We start from the raw sequence: 25,685 nt of genomic DNA on the forward strand, positions 1-25,685 counted from the left end.
AGCACTCCTATATTGTACTCGTATTGGACAATCTCAGTCAATTTTAAGACTGACGGATTATAATCATTTGGATTGTTCAACAACAATAGGATTTCACAGTAAGGATTCAAAGGAAGCACGGAAATGAAAATTTTCTTTAATCGCTACAAAAGTCCATATCCTGTGTTGATAAATTTAAAGCAGTTTTTGTTTGGACTATCGAGAGCTGGACATTTTTAATAAACTGACGCTGTCAATATATTATTGAAGAAAAGGATTTCTGAAAGCAAGGACATCAAGCCTAATGTATTTCTATTGTGGTCTTAAAACCTTGTATATGGAATTGGATTTCAGATCACAAGATTTATTTTACTACATCAAATCATCTTTAGAGATTTAGTGAAAGTCGATCAGTTACATAAAATAAATCCAAATTGACCATTAGCAATCTAATGTCAAAGGCTCTCTTCTTTATATTGGACTACAAAATGCGAAGACTTTCCGCAAAATGTACGTAAAAGTTCGGACAACAAATAAGCAATGAACATTCATTTAAGTACATAAACAAACTGAACCTACCTCGGACTGTAATTCGTAAAGATAACTTTGATTTATATGTATATATTGATGGAAGATTTTCGATTACGTGAGAATTTGAAAATGTGAGGTTTCGTACTACGGGTGGAGCATTCAAATTGTTGACATTAAGTCTTACTGGATTATGTTAAAACGGACAAAAGTACACGAATATTGTTGAGATAGTGGAGAAGTTTCAGCTGTGTTCAAAGACTGTCTTATTTAACATAGAAGGATCAATGTATTCAGTTTACAAACCTAATTAAACTATCGCCACTTAGGATTAACGATAAATATCAGCGAAAATACTATCCACTCAACATAAGTGTTTTGAATAGAAACAGACTTATCTAGTAATAACTTGAATGAATAGACTTTAATTTTGTGTGTATACATCAAAATAAATGGTAAAAACATGGTGAAATATATATATACTTAAGAGTAAAAGGTTTTTGATACCCTAGCGGATTAAATGAACTTTCTTCAGCATGTGCAGTTTTGACCAATCTTTAGAACATTCCCTGAAGTAATGTAGGAATGTCTATCTTACCTGTGATGGAATGTTACAAACAACAGAACCGAAAATAGTGAAACCAAAAATAAACCGAGGAAATCAACCTGTTGACTTCTAATTGGCTGGATTTCAAAAGAAAAATGCTTTCTCATGGCTCGGAACTGATTTCTCGAGATATCTTAAGGAAAAGAGCTAAAGTTTAAAAGCTTTTGTTTTTTGGATAGATATTTGAAAATCGGACTTAAAAAAGTGTGTTATTGAAGAATTTCTTCTATAGCTATGATGTCATCACTGCATCATCAGGAAAGTTAAGTGCTTGGGAAACAGATCATGGGCAAGTTTTCAGAGGACGTTGCCAAAATATTCTTACGTGTATAAATAAAGTTGTGATTGTTAATCTAATTACTTAATGGGATTAAGCAACAAGTGTATGATGTATGAAATAATTCTAAACACTTTATAATACAATGAATCCAAGATTAACACTTTAAAACTTAATCTTCTAAATGTTTGAACATATGGGATATCATTGAGTCATAATGTGTGTTGTAACAGTTTTAAACGTTGAAATGATGATGATTTAATTCACTCGGATGATTCTGAATCTGGATCTGAACAAGCAGCCAAAACAACTTTGACAATTGGATTTTAACGTTTAATTGTTAAAGTTGTTTCATTTTGAATGATCCACCATCTTGAATCCAAGATGGAGGATGATGAGGAAATATATGCTGGTCTTACATATGAAGGAAGAATTATATTCCATGTGTGTCCGGATACCAACGGTAATAGGATTACCCAAATTGTGGTGAGTAAATCAAAATTAAAATTAAACGAAAAAACAGTAAAATCAACAACTCATATTTGAATTATACTTGTAGTGCTTATTAATCAAACCAGGCTAAAGGGACAATTTGACGGAGCAAATATTTTCACATAACCAGGATGAAGCCAATTATTACAAAAAACTATTGTTCTTCATTCCTTATGAAAAATGAAATATAACATATTGGTGAATTCCACATTATTGTTAAGAATCTTATTTGATAGCATTGAAATTCCTGATCGTATTATATTGTTACATCTATGTAGTTCAGATGTGTACAGAGGCTATACAGATAAGCTGGACTAGTTTTTACATAGGTAGTGGACATTTGAAAATGATACCAACTACAACAACTTCCATTAGTAAGAATAGGTTTATTTTCTAGGTGAATTAAGATTTCAATGTACTCCCTGACGATGTTGTCCTTTTAAATAGTGTTTATTGCATGACAGTTTTGTTTTAAGCAAAGGATTAACATTCATGGGGATGGTGTACATTATAGACTGGCCACCAGAGCCTTATAAAGATTTTCTCAGCAGAGTTCTTATACTAGGTTATCTCCCCTTAGTTTGAGATTCTAGAATCACAGATATGTTGAAGAGACAAAATTAATTAAGCCAAAGTGAATATTCTAGAGTCTAGATGCCTGTCTATGAGTATATAGATGTCCAATGTGTCTTTTCAATTTGTCAAGAAACATTTGTTTTTGTCTCGATTATAATCTAAAAACAATGAAGGAAAACACCAGTAAGTAAAAAAAAAAAAAGAGAGAACAAAATCACAAGATAAAATGGCTGCATCATTCCAACTGCATCATTCCAAATATACTTGATATTTGATTAATTTAGTAGAAACAGTATTAATACATTAATATCTAACATTTTTATTGAAAAGTTTTGTACATGTGTATATATATACAGATATACAATTACAGTCAATTAATTGGTAAATGGAAGGCATATCATACTTGTCCTATTGATATTTTCAAATTAAGTCCATGGTATATGAAGGAATGTGTCAAACTCTTAAATTGTAATCATAGGATGTTTTCATGACAGAAACGTCTTTGAAGGTTTCTGTTTTAAACATTAATTGATTTTTATGTATATGCAAATATGTTTAAGGTTATATTAAACCATTGAAGCAAGGTAAAATGCTGATTTGTTACTGTCGATGATGCTGTGTAAGTGGCAAGCTGGAATGGTGGTACATTATATACTAATTAAGTTGACATATCCAGTGATGAGGTAGCTCACAGTAGCCACTAGCTACTACCAGTAAAGCATAACGCCTAAAAATGACATAAAAAGCAGTTCATCGAGTTTGGAGGGGAATTTTTTGGGAAGGTACTCACTAAAAAATAAAAGGCAGTCACCAAAATCTGTTTTACTGTATATTATCTTAAACAGAATTGGTGTCTTAGTTGACATTATCTCATCAGCAAAAAAGGCCTATTCAATTTTTGAATTTTACAGATTTATCACCCTTGCAAGTAGGTATACATTCTGATGTCATTGTTAAGTGAGCGAAACTCACGTAGATTTCTCTTAAAAGTATGACGTTACGCTCACAACATAAGACGTCACAATCAGCTGCAATCATTTGTAATATGCAAAGACGGAATAAGCATCTGTCAAAGTAATTATAAACACAACCTATTAGTCTGTTAAGGACTCATTAAGTCATTGAACCTTTTAGACACATTTGAACTCATCTAAAACTAAAGCTGGGACAGTTCATTATATGATTTGAGGGGTGACTGAGTATTATATAGCTGGTGTGAATAGATTATACTATAGGAGAAATACACAGAAATATGTGAAGAGTATTGTATTTATACAATGTTTAAATTGGTTTAAATTGTTTACATACAAATTATTCAAGACGATTTCATCACTTAAGAAAACTGTCCATGCTTAAAACATGCTAGAATTCATAATTATCTATGACATGGAATATAACAATTAAACGGTAAAGAAATTTATTAAAACGAACAATAAATGAATTTATCTATTTAGCAATGACATAAGGGACCTATTGTGTTTTTTGGAGCTGGAATGAAAGTGTTTTATATTATATACATGAAGTCCCTTAGGCCAATGATAATATTAGTCCAGCTGCCATTCGGATTGGTGATATCTATATGTGTGTTATCGGAAGTAGTCAGTAGATACACAGTGTTACAGTGTTACGGTATGGTCGTGACCTGAGGCAGGTGTTGTAAATGTCGGAACAGTCTTCCTTAACCTTGTGCCAAAAAGGTCAACTAAGAATCGTGGGATTTCTCCTGGGATTCCATCATAGGGTCAAAGGGAAAACACATGCACATTCCAATTTGAAATGCTCTTTGAGCACCTATATGTTCCTTGAGCACCTCTCTATAGTGCAAGGGTAGGACAAATTAAGGTTTTATTATACGCTATAACCTATCAAAACTTACCCTTTTCAAATTTGGATAAATGCTTATTCTGGCTTAATTAATTGTATGGCATTTTTCTTCTAAACTATGATAATGAAAACCTAAACCTGTGTAATCCTGTCTATACTGGCCAAATATGATGGTCCCTGGATGGCATGTTACGCTGTAATGCAAAGATGATAAAATTACTAGATAGAGGAATTCTAATAATTAAAATAAATAAGTAAATAAATAACAAACTGGACAAAAAGGGGAAAAATCAACTTCTTTTAGTTTTCAGCCAAGCTATAAATATTAATCGAAAAAAAATAGTCTCTACAATTTATCAGAGAAAAATAAACTCAAGTTGAAAATATAATTAAGTTTATCACATGATTTAAATCGTAGAAACCAAAGTAAATTATACGATGGATTAAACTCCTTATTAACACCTGATTGTGTTACGTACTTCATAGAGTAACTAATTAACATGCATGTGCTCACCCGTTACGTAAGAAATGATATATAGCCCAGAGCTGAGATTCGTAGTACAAACAGAAAACCTTGGTTCTGGATGACATCAATGGTTTTAGATTAGTCTAATTCGTTAAGCTGGTTATAGCTATTAGGATTAAAGAAACACCTACATACAGTAAGGCTCGCTGAGTGTATATTAGCCTGTCTCGACCATTGTTATCCGTAGTGTTTATTTATGTTTATGTAGCTGTGAAGCTGATCTGTGTATAGCAGTACTGGTTAGTGTTGATTTGGTAGGTGATAAGTCCTTCTGTATAACCTATAGTAACTCATTGTGTTAAAATACATTAAAGATAGACCTTCGCAGAGAGTCTTTGATTTATGATTCACGGTGAAATACATGTATATAAATTAACATGTTTCCAAATAGTATAATGTGATATAAATGACCAAAAAAAAAAAAATTTTAAAGCTTTTTAGAACTCATGAATACAAAATGACTGTATCAGATGTTGTACTTTGATATTTATTCTTTTTGGAGAAATTACGTGAAAAGACTTTATAGACATAAAGAATATTGATCTTTACAAAATGACAATGCTGAAGTATACATATATAATCGATGGGACAAGAAATGATTCATTTTTGTTTTGGCTAACTCATCTCTTCCTATTTGCTACTTTTAATTTGTTGGCTAAATAAATTAAAATATGAAATAATTAAAACAGGACCATCTAGATCTGTTTGCAAGGTTTGAGTTCTAAATTATCTCCCCTTGGTGGAAACTTTTTATTTATTTTCTTCATAATATATTTTCTAAAAAGCTTGAAAAGCTACTTGTCTGTGAGACTGTATAATTTTGGATTATCTTCCCTTGTTTTGAAATCAAATGTTTATTTTCTTCATAGTCCCTTAGACTCTATAGACATAAAGAATATTGATCTTTACAAAATGACAATGCTGAAGTATACATATATAATCGATGGGACAAGAAATGATTCATTTTTGTTTTGGCTAACTCATCTCTTCCTATTTGCTACTTTTAATTTGTTGGCTAAATAAATTAAAATATGAAATAATTAAAACAGAGGACCATCTAGATCTGTTTGCAAGGTTTGAGTTCTAAATTATCTCCCCTTGGTGGAAACTTTTTATTTATTCGTAATATCTTTTCTAAAAAGCTTGAAAAGCTACTTGTCTGTGAGACTGTATAATTTTGGATTATCTTCCCTTGTTTTGAAATCAAATGTTTATTTTCTTCATAGTCCCTTATTTTTCTTTCTGTTTTTAATTCTATAAATATCTCCCCTGTTTTGAAAACTAATCAATCTCTGGCTATATATATATAAATCATTTGAAAAAAATATATGTCTGTCCATCAGGTTTTTAACTTTAAGTCATCTCCCCTGATTTGAAACCTTGACTGACATTGATGAAATATTTGTCTGTCCATCGGGTTTTTAACTTCAGGTTATCTCCCCTGATTTGAAACCTTGACTGACATTGATGAATATGATGATTACTATCTATCTACCTGTCTATTATGTCGTTAACAGTGGTTTTACTGGCCACCTTGTATAAATATTTTCTTTGAATTTTCTAAATCAATCCAACAGATCTTAATCTAGTTCCAATTTAGCCATTTATAATGAAGAAAAGCAAAGACTTCAAAGTAAACAAATATATACAATGTGTGAATAACAATGACCTTTTGACCTTTCACTGGTCCTGTGACCCCAATTTGAGGTCAGCATATTTGACCTTGGGTCTTTTAATGGTATACTCTAAGTCTGAAGTAACCAGATAGTTTTTATCAGGAAATCTAAAAATCTGACCAGAATTTAGGTTAACTGGATTAATGGTCAGTTTAATGGTCATTTGATGGTCATTTGATGGTCAAACAAATATTTAATTTTAGATTACATAACTGGTTAAAGCTCCAAGCAATTCGTTTTCAAGCTTGATTACAAATAGTTTGTTCACCCATGTGTATTTAGTAGAGTAGTAATCTGATAAGCATAACTTTTCCTTGTAATCTATCATCAGGTAGGCCTTGTGGTTTGATTAAAGTTACTTTCATAAGAATACAATATCCCCTTTAGTTCAAACAGACCAGGATATCTCAACAGCAATTGGCTGTTAAATTCTATGTGAGTGGTCTGTTGAAATTATAAGCTGTTTTTGTAGGAGTTCAATGTTAAAAAGGGATGCATTTTACCGTCGATTTCATCATATGTAGGTGGAGATCTTGATTGCTAAATCAAATTGAATCTTTAAATCCTGCAGATGTATCTAATGTTCAAAACCAAAGTGAATAAGGTGGTGTCTGTATGATAAAAAAATTTCATCCTAAAGTGTATATCCCCTGGTGCTTGCTGTCTTTATGAAATTGTATTTTAACATGTACATGTAATATGAAATTTTTTTGTAAATATTCAGTTATCTCCCCTGATGAATCATGCTGCAGATATTTTAATGTTCAATTCACAACAATTTATAACTGTTTCCTAAATAAATCATTTATACTTTATCTTTTTTGATTGGATAAAAATTGTAATTGGCCAATACAATACAAAAATTAATATGATATAAAAATGTTTTGAAATGTTTTCATAAATATTTTATGAGAATATTAATTATGAAATTGGTAGTGTAATTAATATAAAGAATAATGGTGACTTAGTATAAATACATATGAATTTAATGATAATTAATGTAAATAGTGGACAATTGACAGAATTTGAACAAAAGGATTAAGTATTAAATAAAGGACATTTACATGTACGTAAGTGGCATTTATTTTATTCAGTTGAATATTTGAATATAATGATTATGCCATGCATACAAATCCTTAATTTCCTCACCTTCCACGTATAACAAACAGATTATATACTCAGGTCTTAACATTACTTAAAGCCTTTTAAATAATAACATTACACCATAATAAACCAGATCAATTTTGTATACAAATTTGATATCAGCGGTTTGAAAGACTAAAACTGCCGTTGAACATTAAATACCTGCTCGACTAACTCCTAATGATATGCTAAGACTTGTCTGTGCCTATATCTTACCATTGTAGACATATTACCGTATACATAAAATTGTTTAGACATTTTGTGGTACGTAATCTTTAAAGTGCTCTTCTATGTATGGAGGTACATATAATGTTGTCGTGTGTACATATCATAATGACTCCCACTAGCTATACATAGGAGTATGGTTGAGATCAGTAGCAGACTTATTGACAATATTCATTGTGTTTTGTTTACCTTTTAGACTATACCTACGTTGTCAATCGGCTCTGTATGTGAGGTCATTTCAAACATTTTAAAGGGATTTAAAACACAGCTTCCTATACACGGACGTGTATTATTTGAATGTCACTTTCCAATCCCTTTTTATTGGGGATTGAGCTTTTGAAGGAATTTGCAAGAACAAGATCAAATTTCATGCTACCTGTTTGTGCAAGTCTATAATGTTACTTGTTCATCAGTGTTGTTGACTTTTTTCTGTATCCGACATGTAACCGATCATCAGGCATGATAAACTAAAGTTAGGTTTTGGTGATCCACAAGCAAAATAAGTGTATTGTTTGCTGTTTGCCGTGGATACATCTGACAGATTGAACTACGCACTGGGAAAGTTCTCTTTGATGAACACGACAGATATATGTGGACTTAGTTTCTAATGGAGTAGGCGGGTATATATCCTTTCACCGCCGGTCGACATATTGGATTATTTGTTTTACCAAATTATAGATCTTTTGGTGGGTTCAATACATGCGTGTAAAAGTAAATATTAAGGTATCAATTTACTTTAACGTGTAACATATGATCGGATCAATTATTGTCGTTTCGTCTGGACTTCAACTCTGGATCATTCGAATGTTTAATTGTCACCTGTGTGTGACAGTCTGTACTGATTAGCGGTGAATATTTTAATTTTTACGATGGACATATTGTAAAAAGACGTTCTTAAAACGAAGTATCTATTTGATGTTTCAATTTGGAGTGCTGATTTGAATTTTGTGAAAACATTTTTATTCATTTCGGTGAAGATGTGACTGACACTTGTCATCAACCTATATATAAATTTATGTCTACTGCATAAAAAACATTAATTGTCTGGCTAACAAAAGGTTACAAGGCCAAACAATACAACCTTCTACTAAAACAGGACACAAAAACGTTTACCAGCCGGACGACTTGATGAAGCCATACTCAGTCACGGGATTTTAACGACCAATTGATATGCATGAACTGGACGAGAATATTGGATGGTGATTATGCTTTTGTATTACAAAGGAGAATGATCTACCATTGTGAAAGTTTATGTATTGTATATTGTCGGACGCTGGACTATCGATGAAGCTTCTATTATTTCTATCTAGAACAGTATATCACTAAAAGAGTTTTGTTCGATATTCTGCTGACTGGAGATTTATGCATGTGGCCAACCGGGGTAGGAGATTCATGCTTGAAATTATACACAAGCTTTTAATATTGACATTGATGTATGTAAATTTCTGTCATATGTCTGCGATGGTGAGGATTGTAGAAACACACATGTTTACAGTTCAGTGAATTGATCAGAAATTTTATCAGCATATTATAACTTGTTTGGTGTAGATGTACTAGACACTGGTATATATGTGAAAGAGAATTTCACCTGTACAGTGCAATCAATATGTGGAGCAAATTATTTCCTTTTTGAAGGAGAACATTTAGTTATAAATTGACACATAAGTGATTAAGTATGCTATGATCAGTAATTCATGTGGATGTGTATGCATGCTTTGATAAAAAAATAATTAATTGATTCATTGAAGTTGAACAACATTATCGTGACGGATGAAAACATCCTCGTTTGATGGCAACATGGTGGGAAATATGTGGCTGATTATGCAATTATTTTGAACAATGATGTCACTGTTTCTATGGAAACTAAGACAAGTTTTCACATCAAGTGCGAAATTGGGATATATATATATATATCTTGATAATTGATCTGATCAAACAGACTGTCGTGTGAAGAAGACCTGAGGCTGTACTAATTACGTAGATTTCTATGTATATCACATATTCTGTTCGATATTGGTAACCAAACTCTCTGATTGGAGATCGACTTTTAAGCGACAATTGGATAACCTTTCCAACAGAGTAAATGTCCTTCCTTTAGGGGTTTGAAAGTAGTTCAATATATGAACTGTTAATGTATGACCTTTGAATGTGATTGGAATGGACAAAATAGTGTGCTGTCTGTGTGATATTATCTCTGGAACTACCTACTGATTCCTGTATGCTAAAATCTGGTATGTTTGTGATTTAATGGTGGTTAAATTGTGATGGGTTAAAAACATTCAGAGCTTTAGCATAAAGTCTGAAAAGAATGAAGGACAAGTTTCATTCAAATGTATAAGAATACTTTTAGCTACTTTCTACTTCTAAGAGTACAAAGGCGACTCTGCGAAATACTGAAAAGGCTTCAGCCATTTTGTGATGATTGACATTCTTTTTTCAAGTTAAGATCAGGACTTGACTGAAAGCTCAGAAGTACAGTGTTGGATTTCAGACTGAACTGATACAAAAGGCTGCTAATGGTCTTGTATAACAAAGGATTACATACACGAGTGCATTCATGTAACCAGACGTCACATTTGCTCGTAACATACCATTACACCTGACTACCAACCTACCACCACCTAATTACAACATAGACTGTTCCAAATTCAACAGAAGTGCATTCCATTTTACAAATAAGAGGGGATGACAGTACGTTGTTCAAATGTAGACCAGGATACTTCAATTATCATCCATGGACATAATGTTTAAGATTAAATAACAAAAGTTGAACTATATACTCAACTTTTCTTCGGTTCAGGTTCTATCTACAGGTCGTGAAAGTTGGAGATAAACTTGGTGAATATCGCTTATGGATGCCATATGTGTGTATTTCAATATCTCACTTTGAGATAAAACCGCAAAAGTGTCTGTTCATAACATCTGCTTTGCTAATTCTGCAAACACTTGTGAAACTTTCTGAAGTTTTTAATTTGTGGGTGTCTTTTGAATTGAAATATTACATGAAAGAAGTCTGAAGAATATTGTGTGCAGGACAGTTGTATTGACTTTAAAAAAAGTACGGCTGAAGGATTTCATTCAATATTTGGATTACTACATTTCTTATTCTTCGTAAAAAAATATTGCATCGGATGAAGGAATTCTTTGGATTAAGGTTGCAGAAATAGCTTCAAGTTTATTCTTTATCAAAACTCTTTCTGATCTGGCAATGAAAACTTCATAATTCTGGTTATGGAAATTTGAAAAAATTTATCCAAACTGTCATAAATCAATTATAAATCTATAAAAGTCACAACCAATTAGCTGCTGGAGATATAACAAACTCATCCTCGTTTACAAGTGACGTCATTCACATGAGTGACAGTTTCGGAAAATTAATTTTTCTAAATACTTCGAAGCGTGACAAAAGCTAAAGTTATATTTACCAGGCTGCACTTGATAAACCTCTAGGATTTTAAGAGAATGATTCGAGCTCAGAAATAGGTTTAGTTTCAACCACAATAAAAATAAACAATTTAGACATAGAGTTATGACATTTCAGTTGAGTTGAGAATACTCTACCGGAAAATTGGAAGCTACACCTAAGTATAGCGAATCAGACTCCATTACGAGGGAGTTTATTTTGACTTTTGTGATTTTATTCCGTAACTGGATGACTAAGGGATTTAAATATCTACTTTACACAAAACTACAATAGTTTGTTACACATGTGCTGGACGGTTGATTTTACTTGAGGAAGGATACCCTGTCATTGTAGAATATCACCGCGACATTCATATATATCAAGCAGAGGATTGCTGTTGAATAATGTAGTAAAACCACAGGAAATGGATCATATTTATGTTATACTAAACTGAACGCTTACATTGCAGTAATTGCTTCCGACCGGTACAACTACTCAGATAATTTTTCTGCCTTTTTCAAATACGTCCACCTTCAAGAACGTACCCTAAAAATTCAGGATTTATATTTGAAGAATACACTGTTTAGTATGTATACATGAATGTAGTCTGCTGTTTCATGATGAAGTATATGGTGTGATGTTATGAAATGAACATCAGGAAAAAACACAATACCACCCCTGGCTCATCCTAAAATTCATTATTTCTGCGTGGGAGTGCGGATTACAGATTCTGTATGTTAGCAGAGATTCCGGGGTGCAGCTGATGGTCAGTGTTACGTTGTTTCACCAAATTACCTATACTGTTATCTACCTGTGTCTAAAACATTTCCCAACCTATGAAGTGTCATCGTTGCCATGTTGGTTACACTCTTAATTGTGATTGAGTGAAATATCAGTAGGAGAGTTATCGTATCCACGGAAACAAGATGCCACTGTATCGTAGGTGGCGCTGGTCCACTTCCTGTGTGCCTAGTCTATACGCGAATCCTTTACCTAATGGGAATGTATTACAACTCGGCCCCAATCATCTCCAGGTAAGTTGATAGTTTTAATACTTGAAATTATTTAATACCCAAGGGTTGATTATATTTTGAACTCTCCTGTGTTTGCAGAACACTTTTATTTGTTTGATTTAAGTCCTTTCAGAAGTCAGTCATTTAATTAAGGACATGCCAGGTTTATAAGGTGAAAAAAAAACTGGAGTGCCGAGAGAAAAATCATTGACCTATACATGCCAACTACCCCACTTGGAATTTAAAATTAGATTTCAGACTTGAAGAACTTTTAATTGTGGTAACATGTCAGAACAACTTAACCACTTGGCCACCGTGGCCCTAATATTGAAAACATACAGTATGTATAACAACATGAAAATCTTTGAGTGTTTAAGAAGTTTTTACATATTGGAACTCTCCTATGTATAAGTACAAAAAGCACTGAGGGACTCTCTATCTTAACCTAAATCTTGTGTTGATGAGATGTTGACAAGAATGGAACTCATCAGAGCTCTATAATAACATATTGCCTTTAAAGGGAACTGGCTATTGTGTATTGAATCATACACAACATAAAGGAGACCTTTTTCTGTTAATGATAGGGGTTGAAAGATTAACTGACAAATTGTACAACCTCTAGTCGTGTTCATTTCTGGTGACTTGAAAGGTATCACATGGTGTCTGCTAGCTCAACAATGGCTGCCTCCTCGGGGCACCTTGTCGACAAGCGAAGACAGTTTGATTGCCATGTTTAACAGATAAAGTACATACAAGTATTTATTGTTGTTTGTTAGCTATTGATATTGTGTAACCTTATCATCAGCTACCTATGTAGGCAGTTTAGTGGAACAAATTTGTTTGATTCTGTTCGAGAGTAAAACGTTGTTGGGTTTTTCTAAGAACAATTATTTTTGGGTTATTCAGCCAGGGCCCTCCATTTTTAGACCTGTTACTTGTTTCCATTTGATATTCCTTAATGATTGATATTAAGATATCATGTTTTATTGTAAATAGACATTTTCAGTATTTTGCAGCATATATTTAAATTAAAACTTCAAAATATATAACCTTATTTCAAAATATCTTAACCCACCTGTAGTGTATGAAGAATAATTTAGTGCAATATTTATCCTAATTAACTCCCTCCTCTGTTGTTTACAGTACTGTAATTTATATGAGCCACCTATGTAGTTTCTTCCTAATCATTTGTAATGACAAATGTTATATGTTGTGTGTATATGTTGGGGGGGGGGCTTAATTGTGAGTGAAACTTCATGTGTTTAAGCTAGACTGGCCATTCTTCTCTAGATTATCTCCCCCTAGTTTTTATGACCAAAAAGTTGTGGTTTTAAGGGTTTTTTTTTATATTATCTAGAGACTGGTGGCCTGTCTAGTTTTACCTCAGTTTTGATAGTAGCATGGTTTTATTGTTAAGATCTTGAGAAGTAAGAGACAAACAGTGGAGTTATTATCATTTTAATATCATAATTATTCCTTCTCAAGTTGGCCTATATTGTCCATACTGTGGTTCTGTAAATGTTTCAAATGCAGATCATCACAACAGAATTAAAGTGCTAGATCCAATAACTTTTTATGTTAATTATGGTAAGCCAAATTAAACAATAAATTAGAATATTTATAAGCATGCAAACACTGATAGAATTAGAATTAATGTCGTTTCAGTAGGTCGTAAATTTGTATCTTCAAATTGCATTATGAATTAACCATTTAGAAAAAGAATCCTTTGGATTTGGTAACCTCAATATGCACAAATAAAATTGACAATCAAATGAATTAAATGTTAGGTATGTGTTATGTAGAACATCAGAATAAACAAATTAAAGTTAATTTTCCTTTAAATGAAAAACATGAATATCTCACAAAAGATTATAGTTTATGTTGAGACAATTCCACCTAACTTGTATAGTATATTTCCTTGTTTTATAAAAAATACTTTAAAAAAACAATTTATCATTTTATTCAAATGAGCAACTGGTAATAATAAACTCAATCATGTAGAAGAATTGAGTTTAGTTTAGTCATTTATCTTAAACAGTGTTTTATTTTGAATTAATTTGTTTGCAAAGTGATTGGACACAAGACCTACAAGCAATCCACTCTATACATGGATTATTTTAAGTTTTAACTTGTTTTCAAATCCTAGCTGTTACTTTTTTGTTTATACTTGATGCTACTTTTACACTTTATTGTGTAGAAAAAGAAACAAATTAAAATAAAGTTTATATTAACCTCTCCATAACAATTTACAATACATTAAAATTGAGTTTAGCCATCTCAACTAGAACTGAACAGATTCTAAAGAATAATCGTCTTTCAGAAAACATTTTATCAGTTCTCGTTGTTACATTGTTATTGATAGCCACCTGTAAAGATCATCTTTTCTATTTTATCGTTCCTATATCTTGATCCGAATGTCTTGTTTTACGCTTGCCTTCAGATTGTGTTCTTTATTCTGACTTGGAATTCTGGTTTATCTTATTTTTATTTATAAACACTGAAATGTCTGAGTAAATCTATCTATTTCTGTGGTTTTAAATTTCTGATCTTTAAAAGTTTAAGATTTGTTTTCTTGATATTGATTTCATGTCCTATTAACAAATAGCATTGTTAGCTTACTTTTAGTTTTACAAAATATATTTTCTTGTAAAAGTTATTTTTTTTCTTCAATAATATTTAACTTTGACATATTTGCTGAAAGCATCTATATAAACACTTGCATGTCATGGAGATGAAATTTCAATAACTATAAATAAATAATTGTAGAGTGCAAAAAACATTGTCTTAATAAACATGGTCAAGCTGACAATTCACGCATTGGTTAGTTTGATCAGCTGTTTAAATGTGTCTAGACATGCAGACTAAGGAGTTTACTCACAGACAGCCCCAAACAGGAAATCACCCCTAGGTCAATATGGAGTAAAAAGGGCCAAATAACATCCCTGATTAATTAATAATCACCAACAATGAGCAGAAAGAACCATGTGAGATCCATAATTGAATTACATCCAACATGAACCGCATGGCAAGAAAAGGAAGATGTATAAAAAGAAGTACATAATCAAATTAGCGTGTACTTCTGACACATTGATTCAGAAATGAATCTAGGGTCATTCATGTAAAGTACGTGGAGCAGGTAATCAAATTTATAAGTACTATAAAAGGATTACTTCATTGTTCATGTTACCTGTAACACTACCTGTGAAAATTTAGATAGGTTAGTCTCTTACACATGCTAAACAAATCTCAACAAAATGTAGAATTTTGTAGATTTGATTGGGAATTTAAGTCATATTGTCTCCCTATTACGACAAAAATGCAATTTGAATATCTATAACTAATTAACCATGTTGCAACGTATACATAATCTATATGTATCAAGACCAGCGATTGTGATGTCCTGGCAAAAAAAAAAAAAAAAATGAGGGTATGATGTGATTTAAGTTGTCATAGTCTCATTTGATATGATAATGGAGGTAGGGAATTCTATTGGCTTACAAAATATCTGTTTTGGCCAAATTAAGACAGATAAAGGCAATTCTCAATATACACATGCTTATCACAATTAATGGACGATAGATGTAAACTCTGAATTCTTTACATAATAATGGACTAATTGAGGATCTAATAGAAAGTACTTATACTAAATAATGTTCTCATAACTTATCCATAACATACACAATTATGCAGATACAATAAATACCCTAATATAGGTACTTAACTTGATCCCTTCATATTGAACCAAGGTGTTGGGATTTTATGACAAGTCGATTTAAATCCTCCAGGTTATAAGGGCCAATCATATGTAGGTAAAATTCTGTAATGTTGTATCATAGACTGAAACTGACATTTATCCCAAGCACATGTCTTAGTTTAATTAGCAGGAATTAAGGCCCATAGGTAAAAACTTGACAGTTTAGTAGAGGTTAAGGGCCACAAGCTGCAGGTAAAACTCAGTGTAGTAGACTTTAAGGGGCACAGGTAAAACTCCCTAATGTCTGGCCCCTGAGACAGGAAGTGGGATCGGGGAAGGGGTGATACCCATTCAGTTTACTCAATAGGCACACTAAAATGGGTGAGAGGTTTGTGTACAAAGGCTCTAACGCCATGCCATTGATCTGTATCAGGAGTATGTGTGTAGCCGATCCGAGACTCTTGCATTACCTGTAGTTTCACAGATTTGAAATGTCATGTACCGCTATTAGCTTGTGTGATCAGGTGCATTTCCAATCAGGTGTTGTGAGAAGCTGGTATTTGCATTTTTGAAGTTTTATTGAAGCTTACCAACGTTGCTGATGTAAAATCTGATGACTGCCAAACATTTGGAAATATGTGATCATGTTAATGCTCATCTTTAAACCAGAAGTTAACTGTTTGATGCTATGTGAACTTGCTTGCACTTGATGCTTTGAAAACCACATGTGTTCAATCAAGGCATTAGGCGAAAAATTCTACATATCAAAATTCTTCTGCAAGGGATATCGCAATGGTAAACGAATAGAAACAACATCAATATTCTAAGTTTGGATCAAGAGATATTTTGTGATAGCTATTATATACAGCTGTGTGGATTTGTGTCCTGATTTCTTGGAATATATATACATATTCAGTATTTCTATGGAGAAACACAGGTATATACAACAGTTGATCAAAAATTTCTCTAGCATTCTCAAGGCTGCTTTATCAGAATCTCAGAATCATGACTTTGAACCCTGCATGCATATAAAAATACCAATATGAAATTTATTCCCAAACTTATATATCCATAAGAGTATCAAAATTGGCATATTAATAGTATTAATAATATTCTTTTGTTACATACCAAATTTGTTTAATTAAGATGTTGTTTAATCAACTTAATACATGTATATAATTTAATTTGATTGTAGTTTCTGGCTAGGAAAGGGCTTATATAGGCCTATAGCTAGCCTGTTGCCCAGTCCTTTTGATTTATTCAATAAAATTGGTTGAAATGAAACCCTGCATGCATATACAATTAACAACTTAAGGCATAAAAAAACAATATCGTCATGCATTTTAAAGATTCTCTCGAGTTTTAAAAAATGTTCCACTTAATTAAAGTATTAATTATCTTAATTAAGATTTTAGTTACATGTAATATTATCAATAGTTCTAAGCTATTATTTCCTAGATTACATATTGATTAACCCCAACAGACATTCCAAAACACACTGACTTGATCAAAATGATATCAAAATAATATTACCATGGCAGAATTCTGAGAAATTTGCAATCCTCTTGTCAGTATAATGTGACCGGGTGGGGTGTGTTGCTTGGTGTCTTCGGTGACATGCATCAGTGATATAGCACTATAAAAAGGGCAACAGTTCCACTATACAAGAAGACACAACACGTACATACCACAGTCTCCCAAAACACGCACCTCATACACGCATCACACCGCAAACATGGGAGGCCGTCTTTACATGACCATAGCTGTTAATAGGACGTTAATCAATCATACAAACAAAACAAGCAGAAGTAATGTTTTCAGTTTCCTTGCGTGCTTGAAGCAATTTGCTATAAGTCAATCTCACTGACAGACATTGGATTCTTTCCATTAATTAATTGCTGAACAAATAGCTTCAATTTTTATCTGATGTGATATATCTTGTATATTATAAGGATGGAACCAGTTACTATACAAATGTGATGGCTGCAATTATAGGTGTAATGCTAAGTCTTTGTCACAACAAGCATGATATGGATTCAAGGTTACCCGGTATCTTCTACAATGCTGCATCACCTCACATTTGAGATATAACAGGTTCAATGATCGAAGATATTTCTGTGAAACTAGATTTCCTTTCCTCTGGATTTGTGATATTGATCATAAAATGTGGGTTAATTCAAACACCTTTGGGGAATATGTATAGGGTGATTGACAGCTGACCCAATGACTCCTTCAGTATGATATAGTGACTAGAACTTGTGCATATATAAGCACACCTCATAAAGACATGGAAGCATCTAACAGCTATACCAGAGCTTGTAGACCAAGTCGGGAATCGATAAAAATAGGAAGTTTTTGTTTTAAATTATAATTTGAATGATATTAATATAGTGCAAAAGTTTGAAAGCTAAAAGGGGAGATAATCATATAAATATATTTATGGAAAAGACCAGTAGTATAGGCCAAGCCTGTTGTCCAATCTATATAATTGTCTAAAAAATGTTGCTGCTTTAGTTTCTTTCTGGAAGATGAGGTAAACTACTGTAAAATCTTCAACTTATAATGTCATACAGATGGGGTCCTTGCAAGTATGACAAAATGATGTAAAGATTAATAGTCTATGTTGCCAATTACAGATGTATGCTTGAAACTAAGGGGAGGTAATTTGACATCTGTACAACTTGGGGTGGCCATATATCATGATATTGTCTCATAATGAGGCTTACTACAATAAGTAATATTGATTTTTGGTTAGTTGTTGAGAACTTTAGTATGATATAATAAGCAATGAATTAAATCTGAAACACCAATTATTCTTTCATGTCAGTCTACCAGTATATGTATATATATATTTTTTTTTTATATATTTAAGAACCATTATTGATAAAATCATATCTACTGGGTAATATTATGATAGAAAGTTCTGTCTGAATTGACTTAAAATAATGAAGAAATAAATAGTACCAACAATTAATATTTCCAGTCAATGACCAACTATGATATTATCACCTTTGCTCATTCACCCCTGAAATTTCAAAATGAACTGGTCTAATATTTGATTTCGAAGAATCTAAATTTGACTTAAGGGGGGGTGAATGATTATGTATCTAGATGATGATTTAGGTTGCGGATCTTTTTATTCATTTTCAAGGTAACTTCCTAATCCATTAATATAAAATGGTAACTTGAGTCAGTTAGGGAACAATTGCAAGATATTTTTTTTCAACTTAACATGAAGATATAATCTTACAATCATGGTTCATTTGTGGCCATGTGGTCTACAACATATACTTTAGGGTTGAAACAGGATACTGTTTAGTCAATGTTCAATTTTATTTTCAAAAGCTAAGTAACCTTCTTTGAGTCATATATATACATTTATAGTTATTTCAAAAACAAAATGGGTCAATTTGTTGGCTATTACCCGAATGTTTTGTAAGCATATTTGGGAAAATGTTATTGTTATACAAGTTAAAAATAATACATAGTTATAACCATAACTTTGTATCTTTAACACTTTTGTATCATTTTAATTGTCAAGTGTTCAAGCATATCTTGAATTACACGTACATACCATAGTGATCTATAATTGCAACTCTGGTTTAAATTTCTATTGTGAGGAAAGAAACATATCGTGCTAATAAGGTTAAATTATGTCTGCAAACTCTGTGTGACCTGAAAGAACATCTCAAACAATTATAATCTTTTAGCATATTTAAGTAACCTTATTGATATGCTTGTCAATTTGTAACTGTCAATTATTAAAGTTATTTCTGATGTGTAGGTATTTTGTGCCAGTTCATATACACTGAATGTAATCAAACTTTACCAAAATGCAGTCTTAACTCTTTGGTATTAAATGTTAAAATATTCCAAAGCAAGAATTTAAACAACCCCTTCTCTAAAATGTTTTTAAAAACAATTAAGAGTCAATCAGACAAATGAGTTGAAAGCGACAATATTAATATACTAAACTTCTGTTCATCTTATAGATAAACAGACCCCATGCCTTGTAATAAGCCCACCCTGGAGAGATACAATTCTGTAAAATACTATTCACAAAAATTGCATTTTTATAATTACCGTATTCGACCCAATAAGTGCCCAGGGCGCTTAAATAATTGATAAAAATGAAAAGGTGCTAATAAGTCAAAATTATTGCAAATTTATACCGTTTTATGTAGTTTTGGTCCTTATTTATGCCTGGGAAATTGAAATTGAGGCCCCAAAAAGGGGGAGGGGTGCTTATAGGGACATGGGCGCTTATTGGGTCGAATACTGTAACACAATTTATGGGGTATTCCCCATAGATTTGTAAGAATTGTAATTATATTATTAATGTTTCTTAAGATACCAAAGGTCACAAATATTGGTTTGATTAAATTGTCTACCTGTGGTATTCAGGTATGCATGATTATGTTAGTTTCCCAATACACATTCACCTGTCCAGGTAAAGGTGATTAGTGGAATTTCTTGGGAACTAATTGCATATTATTACCTGTACTTGCTGCACACCTAAACTTTCATATACACATATACATACAGGTGTGCCATGTAAATGTATTAGCATCAGATATGTGGAATACAGGTACCAATAATACAGGTGGAATGACCTGAAGGGGACATAGCGGTCAGTTATTGAATTACGCTGGACACACAAATTGGTATCGGTCAAGCATTGACATCCAAACTGGACAGTAACTACCTGAATAAGGACGGGGAACCCCCATGAGAGGCAGGAAGATTGTAAGACCATGTGATATTTGTGGGAGATTTAGTATCGGCGTAGTGTGGATGCCTGGATGACAGGATTATGTCTGTAGGAGACAGTTTTGTGGTGTTTTAACTGGACATTGAGTATCAGAGCGGTCAGTGGATGTATGTTTTACGTGGTCACTCTCACATTTGGTAAGGTTCATATTTGTGTCTTGTTAGCGGACTTTATTTATGAATCTGACCTCTTCCTGATATACTCTGACCTTATAATCAAAGAGGTCAAATTCCTTTCGTTAATTATATTTATGTTTGTATCCGACTTTGACTGATATGCTTATATATATGTATATATATATATATCCATGTTGAATCTCCAGGTATATCAGATAACATTGCATGCATTGTACTCACGTTAAAAGAGTTTATGTGTATACCTATACATGTACTTTGTGAAAAACATATTGAGGGTCTAAGCTTTTGCAAGAATTGCACATTTTTTTGTTTTACCAGATTAAATATCAAAGTGTATTTCAATGATAGTGCAAAATGTAGATTTTGCATATAAAAATATGGTGTTATAGTCATACTTATCCAAGTAGTATTCTGTATTTCCATTTTACTGAGTTGTCTGCCCTTGCAGATAGGCATTGACATTGTTATCTTCCAGCTGGGTAACTTTGTAATATGCAAAGACACATAAAGTCTTTGTTTTAATTCTCATGTATTTCAACAGGTATTAAATATTTGCAATATGAAGTCTCCATGTCACAATTTGGTAGCATACACCCTTAAATTTCAATGTCATTTTAAGTTACCATACACCCTTAAGTAATCTAAGTCTCATTATCTTATACAACTGTATACCCTAAAACATCTATCTTGGGTATATGCTACCCTAGAGAAGCAAATTGTAACACTCTCCTCTATTTTTACATTTTTTACTACATTGTATATGGTATACCAGGTAACTTAAAGATGCTCCTCCGCTGACAAATGGTATTTTTTCACTATCAAAAACAGGATCAGATTTGGAATTTTTCTTCAGTTACAAAAGTTACTTTCTTAACACCATTACCATCATTGAAAAGTTTGAGCTTCTAATTTTACTTAAAGATAGAAATATTAGAAATAATTAATTGCATCCTGAAAAAATTCTGTGGCACTTAATGTTCTATATAGAATGAAGTTCTGACTTCGCATGCACCAAAAGCAAAATAAATTATTTCATATTAATTTTTTTGTGTTAATTAGACATATATATACACAATTAAACACCAATTGTTGTTCAAATAATGCGTATCGTTATGGTCTGTCGGCAGTGGAGCATCTTTAAGTGTAACTCAGTCTTAACATGCAAGTGTCTCTATATCATAAAAGGATGACTCCAACCTGATGAAGTTGTTGATAAAGGAGCTGTTGAATTCTTTAGATAATTGTATGTAGCTTCAGTTTCTCAGGTGAAACAAGAATGAGTCATTGACTTCTATAATTCCCCACCTTGGTACCCCTAGCTCAAGAAAAAATGAAATATTGCATTTTTTAAAACGTTGAGTTAATCAGCATAGGTTAGTGGGGCGTGCTAAGGTGAGTGTTGTATTATCAACAAAGATCTATTCAGATAAAGATGTTTTATTGTAGTAAATTGATTTCATAGTCATATGAATGCCGTCCGACTTACTAAACGTTCGAAAGCGTTAAAAAATACTCGATCAATGAACCCTGTCTCTTTAGAGAAGTTTGTCCAAATATTGACAGAGAATTATCAGCTGAAGCGTTCACCGTCGTGAATATTTGAGTTGTGTAAACGTGTTTTCGATCTCCATGAAATTTCAGTGTTGTGTACACTGATGGATTATTGTATCATTGATGTGGTTGATAATGCTAAGCTGTAAGGTCCAAGCTATGGATCATAAGAGGTCGTGGTTTGCAAGTTTTAAAGATGTTGATATGAGGAAAGTTAAAGTTTCACACATGTATTAAGGTTAATCTAAGTTCATAGTATAGTGAAAGTTGACAACATTCATAACAATAATAAACTACCTACCACACACATTTTCTTCAATGTATTCAATAAATAGCCGTCTAGACTTGCTCAAGTCAATCTTTGACATTATTCTAGTAAAATCTGTCTATAAGGATCAGCCAGGAAACAACATAGAAATATATGGCTTGTAACATGTTTAATGGTCCTTTGTACTTTGTTGAAATTAGCCATTTGGGACAACAAAACATAGTCTTTTGAAGGTGAACATTATATAGACGCAAATGTTACAATAATATGCTCATTTGTTATTAAGAGCTACATTTTGTACTAACCCTTCCAAACTTATTAGTTTTTGAGAACTATTGCTTAGACTGATTTGAATCCAAATTCAACTGTATCATTGTAATTTTTTTTCCAAATTAAATTCTACTTAATATTGAGTTTCTTAATTTTATTGAGGTCAATACAAAGTTTGATTAACTTGAGAAACACTATCGACAGAGAACAGAGTCAATATATATATACATGTATATGCTTTTTGTCATAGGGAATCACAACACATTACCTAAATTTCTGTCATTGAGAAAGAGTGAAAAATATTATTTGAAAATATTATAGTTATATTTCCAAAAAACATTCTATAAACATTTAGTTGAAATTGTTACGATCAAACTACTCAAGTTCATGTTATTTCTAAAGGTCCTCCTATATACAGTAATTGTGTTATATATATAACGTCTCGGAGTCAAATGAAGTAACCTTCAGGTCCATACATAATTTAATTATTTGATTAATGACATTGTAATATTGTAACAGGTTTGGTTGTGTTTTGGTGTATTCAAGGGTAGAATCAATTATCAATATTGATCCAGACAATAGGTAATTTTATCTTTGAAGTTTTTTATAATGTGATCGATTCTTTGTTATAACAGATATATATATATATATATATTATGTGTATAATGGAGGTCACATAAAGAACCTAGAATATAAACGTCTAGCTGTGGATTTTATTATCTTCTCGCTGACAGACAAGGTTAAAAATCAATCATTTATCATGTTACAGTATCTATACATGTTTTTAGAAGTCTCTGCTCTAAGTACAACTAAGGACTCCTAAACTAGAGGATTTATATGACCTGAATATTACATGTACCAGGTATATAATATATACGAGACTGGGATATCTCAAAGTTTAAAAACTTGTTTTACAGTCACATATAATACAGTTTTTAGATACATATAGATGCAGTTTTAATGTAGTCCGTAGTCCTTACTACCAATAAAACTATAATATTAGGTTGTAGGATAATGAAAAATGGGGGGGGGGGGGGGGGGGCTTATTACAGAGCGGCTTATTGCAAAAAGGGTCTTTATTTAGTAGAATATGGTATGCAGCTAATGCTATGCTCATCAAAATATGCTACGTTTCTATCACATTCAATAAAGCTACCTCCTGTGTTTCTATAATATATAAATGCATATATATGACAGTCACCTTGAAAATGTAACAGAACGAAAACGGCCAGTTTATGTCTTACAAAACAATAGTTTTTAGATTATCTCCCTTTATAGTTTGAAATGTAAAATCTGCATTATATGTATAATTTTAGTGATACTTTTGGTATTCCACTGACTTCATATTGCTTTAAGCTTCTGTCTAAAGTTCCATTTGCTAGCTGATTCAAAAAGAACAACTGTATACATCCTAAGCTTTAACATGTCTATACAGAACTAAAATTAAAGGTCTTAAATGACACGGAAGCAGAAAGATCCGAGTTTAAAATGTTAAATCAAGTCAATTTGATAAAAGATTTACCTGAACAGGTGTAGTGTAGTTTTAATTAGCCAGCTAGGTGTGACTGACTTTGTCTAATTTGGGGTTAAATTACCTGTTTTTCTGCTGGGAGAATCCTGTCTTATTTTTGTACAACAATTTTATGGTGTATAGCTACGAAGTTTTAATGTTATTCAGCAGATAGGAGATAGGAGTTTCCCAGGATTCAATTTTCCATACACACATTAGCAAATTAAGTTTATAGAGGCAAAATATACGCAGATGTATCCATGGTTGTTTCACTCAAGGTGTGTATTTAAGATAATTATGTTTGATAAGAAGTTTTGATTCAAAAATTTGTCAATATTTGCTGAAGGTTTAATCCAATAGCAAAATTATTACAAGTGATGCATTCTTCAAATGTTTGAACTTATTAATGATAAAATTGTACAATTTGTTAAGACAAGACTTCATTTAGCAGTTACATTCACCTTGTCTAATGTTTGATATGGAAAGAAAACACAATTTTAGCTTAAAATACAGAACTTTAATTAGAAATATATTCTATATGAAAAGAATCCAAATTGTAAAGATAAATAAAATATCTTAATCTGAATTATCATTTGCCGATACAATAAGGGGAGACGACCAATCATATCCATCCTGTTCCTCTGTAACATATTGTGGCCCCAATGTATCGTTATAGACCTACATTATTGAATCAGGCGTTTCCTATCTGGTCCCTAGAGCATCATGAATAATACAGAGGTATTTTGTGTGAATTGAGTATCTGGTTTTCACGCTGGTTGGGTTTTATCGATTTATCTAACAGTTTTGCATATAAAATTGTTCTCCAGTATCTGACTGACAGACGATATAACTGCATGATGGTTGAATTATGCAAAAAAAAAAAAAAAAAAAAAAACCCAGAAAAACCATTAGTACAGTATATGCTAAGCCTGCATATTACAAGGTAATATAATATAGCAGTACACACTCGATAACTGTTTCCTAAGAACCATGCTTTTGAGGGAAGGGGGGATTATTTTATCATTATGGTATTTTATTTGAAAACCTGCCTTAGTGACCATCACCTCTATATATTTGAAGACCACCTGGTTGATAAGACCATGTTTTTTAGGATTACCAATTTCAACACAATGTGACCTGTGTATAAAGACCACTTGTCTATATAAACCATGTTTTCTTGGTAACTGTCTATAAAGACCACCTAAGGCACCAAGA

General features: G+C 32.2%; 1 protein-coding gene across 1 annotated transcript in view; it reads left to right on the forward strand.

Annotated features, from left to right (window-relative positions):
- LOC138307502 (guanine nucleotide exchange factor DBS-like) overlaps positions 1–25,685 on the forward strand; it is an 86,969-nt gene that overhangs the window by 45,643 nt on the left and 15,641 nt on the right.

This window comes from Argopecten irradians, chromosome 14, assembly GCF_041381155.1.
Source record: "Argopecten irradians isolate NY chromosome 14, Ai_NY, whole genome shotgun sequence".
NCBI classification, from domain to species: domain Eukaryota; kingdom Metazoa; phylum Mollusca; class Bivalvia; order Pectinida; family Pectinidae; genus Argopecten; species Argopecten irradians.